Consider the following 12,385-nt stretch of genomic DNA (forward strand, 5'->3'; position numbering starts at 1 on the left):
CTTTTTATGTGTTCTACACTTTGCAGGGTAAGCATCCCCTCTTCAAATCCACACTTATCCAAGGACAAAAATATTTATAATTTCCTTACTGGAATTTGCTAAGTCAAATTGAAATGGATTATGAAAAATCAAATATCACTTTTAAAATTTCAAATTTGAGAAAACGAGATTATCTTTAACATCAGAGAAATCATACTTATTTTCTAGAAAACCATTTAGCTTTGCAAAATGTGTCAAAACATTCTTTTTTAATTGTTCTGCAAGGAGCTTCCACACTGAACCTCAGTAACACTTGTTTTTGACTCAATTCTCCCCTCCGTGTACCACTTTTTTTGATATCTTCCAGCAGCCACCCTCTTATCCACTTAACATAACAGAGGTCCATGATATATTCTGTCAAATACCTTTGCAAAATTCAGTAGAATCATTGTGTAGCCATTTCCTTTATCTAATTCAGCTGTTACTCTATTATAAAAAAAATTAGTGAATACTAATGCATGACTGACCCTTCACAAAGCCATGTTGACCCTCATACAGTATATTTTTATCTACCCATTCTTGAATTCTCTTTTTTACCAATTTTTCTAGTACTTTTACCACCACACCTGAGATATTGATTGGTCTATAATTTGCTACTGCAGTCTTACAACCTCCCTCATGGAAAGGAATTATTTTTCCCTCTTTCCACTCCCATGGAACTCTACTAGAGCTGAGACTTAAAGTAAAATGTCTAGTCAAATTTATTTACTTCCATCATTGCAAATTTCAACTCCCAACTCTCTTTAAATTTTTCTTTTCTCATTTATGTTTTGTTTCTCATCATCAGTTGCACCCATTCTCTTTTTGGCAGCAATGCCAGAATCAATTAATGTGTCTTTACTTTTTGAGTTTTCATCATTATCTTCTGATTTCTTTCATTTTCAAATTATCCACTTATCCATATTATGGATTTACAATAAAATTTATTTAAACACTTAAAGATGCACAATACAAATATTGTTTGCAAGAATATGCAAAAGGTACACAATTAATTACCTAACTACACTTGCTGAAAAACAACTAATCCACACTGTTCCTAAAAAATGTGCTGAGTCACGTATAAAAAAAAATTGCTCATAGCAGTTAAAAGTTGCACAATACAAATATGTTTGTCATTTTTTTTAAATGATGCAGATTTTTTTAAATGAAGTAAAATGACTAAGGAAAGGACAGGACAAATATGTTTGCAACAGTATGCAAAAAGTACACAATTACTTACCTACCTACACTTGCTGAAAAACAACTGATCTAGACTGTAGCTAAAAATGTGCTGAGTCACACATGAAAACAATTTGCTCAAGGCAGTGCAGTTGCCGCATATTACCAAATTTGCGATAAAAAATATATTTCGGAAGCTATGTTGATTCCTAAACTCACAAATTCAGAAAATATGATTTTACCAATGAAAATATACAAAAAATATAATTTTATAATACAAATATAATACAATAAGCAATTTCATTTTAACATTTAAAAATAAAAATTAAAAAAATTTTTAAAAAAATGCCATTGGCTACAACTGTGTTGTCCACTGGTCACCTGTGGCCAGGATCCATGGGGTTGCCCACCCCTGACTTGCATCAATATTAATGCAGTTAACTGTTCTGGATAAGGTGCTAATTCAAGTATGAAATCTCAATCTCCTACTTTCATTGGTCCAAACAACATTTCTATTACTTATATTTTATGGTATAATGGAAGACTAAAAAGCCTAAATCAGGTGAAATTCTGCTAAATAATAAATATCCCATATTCAGGTAACGGTGAAAACAGAAATGAAGGAATAGCTATAGTAGTCAAAGATAAAGATGAAAACTTCTTGACTAGCAAGAAATTAAGTTTTTATTTACATATATAATTCAAAAAATTTAATGACCAGACACCAAGAGATACCAAAATAGAAAAATACTTTATTATTTGAGTGCACAACTAGTTTCATCTTCTTAGAAGACTTCACTGGGTGCATAACATGAAAAGAGAAATATAAAAAAAAAAAAAATAGATTAACTTGCAAATGTATTACTAACATTTGAAGGCACTCTGGATGTCGTGGTATTGTTATGCAAGTTTATGCAGACATAAATTTTGTGTATGCCAAAGCTGGATAGCTGAAGAGTGATAATCAGATAGGTTGCATATAGCTAAGATTAGTTTGATGATGATGAACCAGATCAAGGACAATTTCTGTTGATTCCACAATTCTTCTTTCCAGCTCATCGTAGCATCAGCAAATGTTTTCTGATTTGTTCCAGATCACTTGATGACTGACAGAATCTTCATCATTAGGTCGAGCAGAAGTAAGAACCTGATTAGATGGTGTGCTCACTCTAGTCCTGCTATACATGATGTCGCTCATATTTTCTTCTATATTCAACTCAATGGATTTCTCCATCTGACCAAATTAGAGCACACTGCAGTTATACTGAAGATGGTAAACTCCGGGATACTTTAGGCTGTCACATTTCGATTTAGGTATACCAAGTAAAGAAAAGAGTTTGGATAGAGGACTAAGAAGTGTGGATTTAAAATTTCTTGAGAATTTTAACTAAACTTGATGAAATGAAACTGATGGAAGATGTAAAAGTCACATAAAAGCAAGAATAACGATGGGAAGAAATGCCTTTAATAGAAAATGGAATTTATTCAGAAGTAAAATGGACAGAAACCTAAAGAAAAAACGAATAAAATGTTGTGAGTGGAGTGTTGTCCTCTATGCAGCTGAAACTTGGACACTGAAAAAAGAAGAAATTAAGATTTTGGAAAGCTTTGAGATGTGAATTTGGAGAAGGATGGAAAAAATTAAATGGACAGATAAAATAACTAATGAAGAGGTCTTAAAAAGAGTAGAAGAAGAAAGAAGTCTGTTAAAGCAGATAAAAAGAAGAAAGAGAAATTGGATCGGACATATTCTGAGAGGAAATGGAATCATCAGAGATGCCATCAAAGGAAAAAATAGACAGAAAAAGACCCAGAGGAAGAGTAAGGAAAACAATGCTAGATGACATGCTGAATGGAGACAGGTACACAACCTTGAAAGAGAAGGCTCAGAATAGAAGAGAGGGGAAGGAAAGTTTTTGCTACTATGAGAAGAACCTGCTCATTTGCAGAATACTTAAGATACTATAAATGAAAAATGCCAAGAAATTATATTTTTGGTTTAATCCTTTATCCAAGTGTAGGCAAACTAAGTTTGAACGTGAAGTAACTTCACGAATGGACCACTTGTATATAGAGGCAAATGACTTCACATTACTTGCCTTTGTATCCCATAGTGCAAAGCACATATCCTTATGAACATATATAATCCTATGGGAAGGGCCAACTACTCAGACCAGTTTCAACCTTTATCGAGGCAATGCAGAAGTCATATTTCCCAATACAAGTAGTCAAAAGGTGTCACACCTTATTACTAAAATACTCTGGATTAGAGATAGATGTTTAACTTTTTTTTTTCTTCGTAACACCATAAATTAAAGATGCCAAGAAATTATATTCTTGGTTTTCTTTAGCAGGATACACTTGGATGAAGGATTAAACCAAGAATATAATTCCTTGGCACCTGTAATTTATTGTGTTCTTGAATGTTGATTGTTGAGATGGTTCAGGAGGTTCTTTAAAGAATCTGGTCCATGGCTCCAAGTTAAGAAAACATTATCAATATATCTTTTCCATAACCTTGGCTTAAATAGGAAGGAATTCATTGCTTTTTCATCAAAGTGCTCAAAATATTACTATCCATTAATATAAAATATTATGTCCATGTTACTATCCTCTATCCTATAGTTGACCATGGAGAAACAGAAATATTTTACAAGCTATGCTTTGGAAGTTGGAACCTCTGCAACATCCCAAGCTGTAAATAGTTACAGGGAAGAAGACACTGAAACTGTGATTAAAACGAGTGCTGCAAGTGCACTCCATGATGATGTCAACTTAAATCCGAAGGGAAGGTTGGCATCCGATATTTCTCGTTTGAAAACAAGAAACAGCGTCTTGAAAATTGGAACTTGGAACGTGAGAACAATATATAAACTAGGGAATTTTGACAACCTTATACAGGAAAATAAAAGACTTAAAGTTGATGTGATGGGAATTAGTGAAACAAGATGGCCTAACATGGGAAAACTAGAGAAAGAGGGATTTACATTTGTGTAAACTGGTGGAGAGAAGCATAAATATGGAGTGGGTTTCATGATTAAGAAAGACATCTTTAAATGTGTAATGGGACTGGCCCATAAACGAAAGAATAATACTTATTAAATTAGCCGCAAAGCCTTTTAGCATCATAATTATCCAGGTTTATGCCCCTACGATGACTCACAATGATGAAGAAATAGAAGATTTTTATATTAACTTACAAAAATCTATAGAATATGTAAAATCAAATGATATACTCATAGTGATGGGTGACTTGAATGCAAAGGTTGGAGAAGGGGAAGAAAATCCAGTTGTTGGAAACTTTGGACTAGGCGACAGAAATGAAAGAGGTGAGAGATTGATACAATTCTGCATTCAAAACAACTTGCGCATAATGAATACTTTCTTTCAACATCCAAAGTGCAGACTATATACTTGGACAAACCTAGATAATGCTAAAAGAAACCAAATAGATTTCATAATGATAAATAATAGATACAAAAATAATATAACCAACATAAAAACATACCCAGGTGCTGATATAGGTTCAGACTATAACCCTGTTGTGTCTACTTTAAAAATTAAACTAAAAAACATTTCTAAAAACAATCATACTGAAAGACTTGACTTCACAGCTCTGAATATACCAGACAAATAATAGTGTTTAACTCAGAAATTAGGAAGAAATTAGATTGTGTAGGATATAAAACAGAAGACACTATACTTTGTAACAACACAGAGGAAATTGAAACAGGCGGTCAAATTTTAGAAGTGCAATATATAAGACAACTAACGAGGTTATCCCAAAAATTAAATACAATAAGAAAAATCCCTGGATGACTGAATCAATACTAGAACTTATGAATGAAAGACAAAAAAAGAAAAGTACACAACAGTATAGAATACTCAGTAAAATTATAAAAAATGAATGCAGGAAGGCTAAAGACAAGTGGCTAAATGAAAAATGTAAAGAAATAGAGGAACTGGACAAGAAACACAATAGTAAAGAAATGCATAAATCAATCCAAGCCCTGACAAATAAAAAGAAAAATTTCAACCATAATCCTTGTATAAAAGATCAAAATGGAAAAATGCTACTAGAGACACAAGATATCATTAAAAGATGGAAAGAATATGGAAAAGAACTGTTTGACTCTGATCGCACAGACGCACCAAATATACAAATTATGGATGGTGAACCAATTACATATGAAGAAATAGAATACACTCTAAGTCAAATGAAAACAGGTAGAACACCAGGCCCTGATCAGATGCCTATTGAATTGTTAAAGAAATTAAATGAAAACACACTTAATGACCTAAAGGTTATTTTTAATAACATCTATGATTCAGGATACATCCCTGATGATCTAAGGAAATCCATCTTTGTCACTATTCCCAAAATTCCAAGAACTTTTGAATGTACAGAATATAGACTAATAAGTTTAACAAGCCATGTTAAAAAATTACTATTGAGAATAATCCTAGAAAGAATAAAAGGCACTTTGTCAGTAGAAATAGAAGACACTCAATCAGGTTTTCAAAAAGACAAAGGTACAAGAGAAGGAATCTTCAATTTGAAAACATTATGTGAAAGAAGTTGACAACCAGAAAAGCATATATCTTTGTTTTATTGATTACACGAAAGCATTTGATTCAATAGATCACAAGAAATGAATACATAACCTACTGAATAATGGGTTAAAAGGAAAAGATCTATGTATAATTACAAATATATACTGAAATCAAATGGCCCCAATAAGATATAAAAATACATATTCTGGCAACTTTGAAATCAAAAAAGGAGTAAGGCAAGGATGTGTCTTATCACTCTTACTGTACAATACATATAGTGAGCAAGTTTTTAAAAATATTTCAGAACTGAAGGGTGTAAAAGTCAGAGGTAGGAACTTCAACAACTTCAGGTATACAGATGACACAGTTCTTATAGCTGAATCTGAAGATTATCTTCAAAACTTAATCACAGAAATTTACAACAGAAGCTTAGACAGGGACTAATTATTAACCTAAAGAATACAAAGTGCACGATTATATCAAAAGAACCAATAAATAAGAAACTGAACATAACTGTTAACAAAAAGAAAATTGAACAGGTTCAGTCTTTTATATATTTGGGACAAATGTTTATAGACAGAGGAAATTCCCTTAAAGAAATAAAAAGAAGAATAGAGATAGCAAGAAAAGCCTTTACTGATATGAAAACTGTTCTAATATCCAGAGACATTAATATAGATACAAGAAAAAGATTAATAAAATGCTATATCTGGTCAAGCCTTCTCTACAACAGTGAAACTTGGACTTTAAATAAAGAAGCAAAGAAAAAATTAGAAGCTTTCAAAATGTGGACCATCAGAAGAATGTTGAAAATACCATGGACAGAGAAAATGAAAAACAAAGATGTTTTAAAGAAAGCAAAAATGAAAAGAACATTAATGAAAATAATTAAAGAGTGAAAACTTAAATATTTTGGACATCTAACTAGAAAAAAAGGCATTCAGAAATTAATATTAGAAGGGAAATTGGATGGAAAAAGAGGGAGAGATAGACCCAGGAGAATGTGGGGTAAGTCTTATATAATGAAGGTAAAGATTGTTTCCTCTTTTCAAAGTCATAAGCACTCCCTTTTATGTTCCAAGATCTTTGTAGGCAGTTAATGGTACAATCAAATTGATGATTGACCTTCACGTGACGTCTAGCACGTTATTGGCTAAGAACGGGGAGTCCCTATTCAAGTTTCATAATATCTTATCTGAGTAATCAGTTACCAATGTTTATCAGTATTGAGTTGACGTGTTGAGATATTTTTGTTAGGTTTTAGGTTTTTTCCAGAAAATTGTATTAAATTTCTTGGGTGCGTCTTATACACCAGAAAATATGGTAATTATTGGCATAAATTAGAACAAAACAGTAATTATGTGAGAGCATGTTCTCTTAGCTTAATATCTCTTAATGATTTGTAATCAAATAGATCATAACAACAACAGGATTCTAGCTTTGATGTAGTAAGGATTTTAATGATTGACCAAATTACTCTGTTAGAATATCATGTGGATTGTAATGCAGCTTGTTTCTTTGAATATACAAGGGTGGTCTGAAAAGTTCTTGGCCTCGACCATAGATGGCAACACTATCGGCAAGACTTTTTTTTTTCCTAAGTTGGTAGATCTGAAATTGCAAGTCATTCTATCAAGTAGTTTGTTTTATACAGCTGTCTAAAGCAAAAGTGTTATCTCTTGTATTCTGTATCCCTTCAAATGGATAAAACAAGTATCGTGCAGTTATAAAATTCTTTGTAAAATAATTTTATAACTGCACGATGTTGATGTTATAAAATCTTATAATTTCATAAAACCAAAAGAAATTCATTCGAAGTTCATAAAAGTTTATGAGAACTCTTCTCCTTCATTTTCGATGAAGGAGAAGAAATGGGCTGCCGAGTTTAAACATGGCCAGGTGAAGAATGTCCAAAAAGTGTAACAATGCCAGAAATCATTTATCAAGTGCATGATATGGTATTGGATGACCGGTGAGTCAAAGTCGAGAAATTGCTGAGACGATATATAGGCCTTTCAAAAGAATGAGTAGGATATATTTGCATGAAGAATTGAAAATGAAAAAGCTTTGCACAAGATGGGTGCCATGCCTGCTCACAGCAGATCAAAAGTTACTCGCATGAAAATCTCTGAAAAGTGCTTGGAGCGTTTTAACAAGAATAAAACTGATTTTGTGTATCAATTTATTACTATGGATGAGACTTGGATTCACCATTACACACCAGAATCCAAACAGCAGTCAAAACAGTGGACAGAAGCCGATTGTTCAGTGCCAAAGAAGACAAAGTCGGATCCATCAGCAGGAAAAGTCATGGCATCAGTGTTTTGGGATGCTAAAGGCATTTTGTTTATTATCTTGAATATGGTAAAACAAAAACTGGGGAATATTATTCCCATCTTTTAACCAGACTAGATGAAAAAATTCATGAGAAAAGAAGAAAAAATCATCTTTCATCAGGACAATGCCCCTCCCCCCAAATGTGTTTTGGCAATGGGAAAATTAAGCGATCTGCACTATGAATTGTTGGAACATCCACCCTATTTCCCAGATTTGGCTCCCTCTGACTTCTATCTCTTCCCAAAACTAAAACTCTTCCTGGCTGGTCAGTGTTTTTCTTTGAATCAAGAGGTGATCGCAGCTGTAGAGGGGTACTTTGCAGATCTTACTGAGAACCACTACAGGAACGGATAATGGCACTGGATTATCTAAAGAATAAATGTAATAGTCTTAAGGGAGGTTATGTAGAAAAATAAAAATAATTTTGAAATTATAAATTCGTTTTTTCATTGTTTGGCTGAGATCTTTTCAGACCACCCTAGTATGTGTATACTCCAGATGATGTGAAGGTCGAAACATCGAGTGACTATTTTGGTTTATATTAAACTGAAGTTGACATTTCTATTATCGAAAGATAACAGAAATGTCAAGAGCAACAAAACAAGTTTCGCCAAACCTTTGCATGGCACATGTCCAGTTGTGAGGGTGTAAGCTGGCTATCCTGGATCAGCTGTGGATCTTGAATGGCAGAATCCATACTAGTAGTTGCTGCTTAATTGGTTGCTATCAATGACTTTCTCCATCAGTCTGGAGAGGACAGAGGTGATGAAAATTTGTCAGTAATTTGATGGTAGACTTCTAGCTCCTTTTTATGAAACAGGCTGGATATGTGATTGCTTCCACACATTGATATAATACCAGCTATGTATAACAGACTGTAGAGATGATAGATGTTAGCTCTGGAGCAACAATGCTGGAGAACAAATGGAGAGCTGTCATCAGGACAAGCAGACGTGTTTAAATCCAACCTAATTAGTAATTTTCTGATGTTTTTCTGTCAAAAAAACTACACGAGGAATACAGAGTTCAGATTCCAGTATGGTAGCAGGTGATTTCTCTTGGTCATCAATGCAGGATTTCAAAGAAAAGAGTAATGATAGGAGGTCAGCTCAATCTTTGGTCAAGTAACAGTGTGCCATCAGGATGAGAGAGAGAGAAGTGCAGGTGAGCAGAAGCTATATCCTTCTGATCCCTTAAGCAAGGGACCAGAAGGCATGGCTTCCATTTGGACAGGAGGCAAGTTTTATACTGCTGACCTTTATAAAGTCTAATTTGGATATGCTGATGACTGTGATGCCTACATTGCATCCGTTGGTAGATGCGGATTATGAATGTGAGCTACTCACAGTAAGCCGAATTTTTATCTTCAACTGTTTTCATACAGGGATTGGAAAGCTGATGACAATTTTGGTTGAATGGGGGATGAAGGCTTCATGCCAGCAAGGATAATTTCTGTGACCTGTTCAGAGTAGGTGTTAGGATAGGATGGGTAGAAGGAATAATCAGACCAAGGAAGGGAGTAGTGTAAATTCCTGAAGTCATCCTGGTTAGCACTTTTTTGGTGCCAGAGGATGTGAGGTCAGGAGTAGTTGGAGGAAGGGCATTCTGTGAGAGAGGAAACTTGTACAAGATTGTGGTCCGAGTTGCCAAGAGGAGAAGTAACGGGTACGGTTTATCTGAAAGAAGAACTCGTCAAAAAGAGATTCAGAGTATTTGGAGATAATGAGGATGATCAGGAATTCAAGTAGGTAGATGTATAATTTGCATTAGATCATTATTTTTAGCAAAGACTTTTGCTTCTCATCCAGCTTGGTTGGTGGTGTTGGAAAAGGAAAGTTAGCTTTAATTGTGGACAATGATATTGCCTAGGAGGATGACCCTTGCTATTTGGATAGCAGATAGTCAAGTTCCACAGAAAGGAATGTGAAGAGGTCTGGTTATCGGTGTTTGGAGACCAATAATATCAATGCCAGAGGACATTTTGGAGTAATTATACTTGAAATTTTTTCATTTGAGTAGCTATGGCAAGGTCATCAGCATAGATAAAATTTCTAGTTCCTGGAAAGATGGGGGAGTTCGACATAGATGTTGAAAAGTAATGTTGATAACACACTTTCCTGAGGAGGCCATTTTTTTTGGAGGTGCCAGAAGCTCTTTCTACCCCCAGGTCCACGTAAAAGCATCTGTTTTCCAAGGTTGATTGGATCAGGAGGACAAGGCAATAGTCTCTAGTTATTCTGTATATTTTATTTCTGAGTGTGAGATGGTTTATGGTATCATATGCTGTAGATAAGTCTACAAAGACTGCTCCTGTGGCTAGTTTTTACTCATAACCATTTTCTATATATTGAGTGAGGTTGAGAATTTGTGATATGCAGGATTTGCCTGGTCTAAAGCCAGCCTGCTCAGCAATAAGATGGGGTTCGATTAGGGGGTTTAGCCTATTCAAAATTAATCGTTCATAGAGTTTAAAGAGGTTACTGAGTAGTGATATAGGCCTGTAATTTTTTGCTTCTGTTGGAGTTTTCCCTGGTTTCAGAAAGGCCACCACTTTGGTATGCCTCCAGATAGTTGGTATCCTTAGGGTTCTGAGGCAAGTGTTGTATAGGTTTAATACATATATGTATGTGGTATAGTCTAACCACATACTATACCAGCAATCACCTAAAACCAAACCCCTTGAAAACCCAGACTGGCCTTTTCCACCTTAACAATAAGGAAGCCAACAGGAAGCTACAGATTTCTTGGGAAGGCTCTAATATAGAACATTCCTGGAATCCAATCTAACTCAGAGTGACTCTCGATCGCACCCTCTCATATAAAACCCACATAGAAAAAACAAAGGCAAAAGTGAATGCAAGAAACAACATACTAAGGAAGCTTACCTCCTTCAAATAGGATGCAGACCCTAGCACACTGAGATCTTCTACCTTGGCTCTTTGCTATTCTTCTGCTGAATATGCCTGCCCAGTATGGTCCAGATCCTGCCATGCTGAAAAACTTGATCCAGCATTGAATGAAAGCTGCCACTTAATTACAGGATGCCTGAAACCAACACCACTAAAAGACCTGTACCCTTTGGCTAGTATTGCACCCTTTCAATTCGAAGATCTGCATTCTCAGCTGATGAAAGAAGCAGACAAATGAATGATGAATGCCACCCACTATTCAGCCAGACCGCAGTGCCCCAAAGAGTAAGATCTGACATAGCTTCCTGGAAACTGTTGAACTACCTAAAAACCTCCCAGAGACAAGACTTCAACAATGGTATTCCAAAAATAATACTGGTATTCCAACAGCTGAACATCTTCCACATGGCGCCCACTTGGGCTGGAATACTTGGAAAAGCCTCAACAGACTTCGAACGACAGGAGGCTGCAAACAAAACCTCATCAAATGGGGCTAGCTCACTGGCCCAGACAATTGTGAGTGTGTGAGACAACCCAGTCCATAGAAAACCTTCTTTCTTGTCCCCTTCTTCCATCACTTTGCACAAAAGAGGACCTTATATCCTGCACAGAAAGAGCAGTTGATTGTGCAAGAGCAGGCAATGACAATCAAGGAAAAGAAGGAGTAGCCATAGTATTCAACACAAAATATGAGGCTAATCTTCTTAAATGGCAGTCAGTCTCAAGTAGAGTAATGTGGGCAAATATGAGAATGGGGAACTGGACAATGAGACTTATTTGTGCCTATGGTCCCACAGAAGGTTCTACTAAGGTAGAAGTGGAGGAATTTTTTGAGGCTTTAGAAAAAGCAACTGACACAATGAAAAAGGAAAAGTTGGTCCTTGTTGGGGATCTAAATAGTAGAGTAGGAAATGATTGTGAGACATACAAAAATATTTTGGGAAAATTTGGAGAAAAGAGCAAAGCTAATAATAATGGCAAATATCTGTTGGATTTCTGCTCAGGACATGGACTGGTTATTACTAACACCATGTTCCAACATAAAAATGTGCACAAATTCACATGGAGAGAAGAGGCTAGGAATAAGAAAAGTCTCATTGACTATGTTATTGTTGATAGTGATGTTTTCTCCCTGGTATTACTTATGTAGCAGATCTCTCGCTTTTGACCATAATATGATAAGCTTCAAAAACAAAACTTCTTAAACACCTAGAATAGAGAGGGGAGACAGAAGATCCTTAGAAGAGCAGATGAGGGTAGCCAACTTCAGATGAGGTCTGACTGCAGTGTAAAGATTTTTTTTTTTTTGTTTGTAGGTTCTATATTTTTTTTTCTGAAGTGCCCCAGATATAAGGAACAATGATGGCATTACCATTGTGTGCATATTG

At 35.1% G+C, this 12,385-nt stretch overlaps 1 protein-coding gene across 1 annotated transcript in view; it reads right to left on the reverse strand.

Annotated features, from left to right (window-relative positions):
- The window catches only part of TM9SF3 (transmembrane 9 superfamily protein member 3), a 280,184-nt gene that overhangs the window by 123,944 nt on the left and 143,855 nt on the right, over positions 1-12,385 (reverse strand). The gene's annotated exons all lie outside the window — the stretch shown is intronic.

The sequence above is a fragment of the Typopeltis vanoorti genome, chromosome 8 (genome assembly GCF_054136105.1).
Source record: "Typopeltis vanoorti isolate ZY-2024b chromosome 8, IOZ_Tvanoo_1.0, whole genome shotgun sequence".
In the NCBI taxonomy this organism is placed as follows: Eukaryota; Metazoa; Arthropoda; class Arachnida; order Uropygi; family Thelyphonidae; genus Typopeltis; species Typopeltis vanoorti.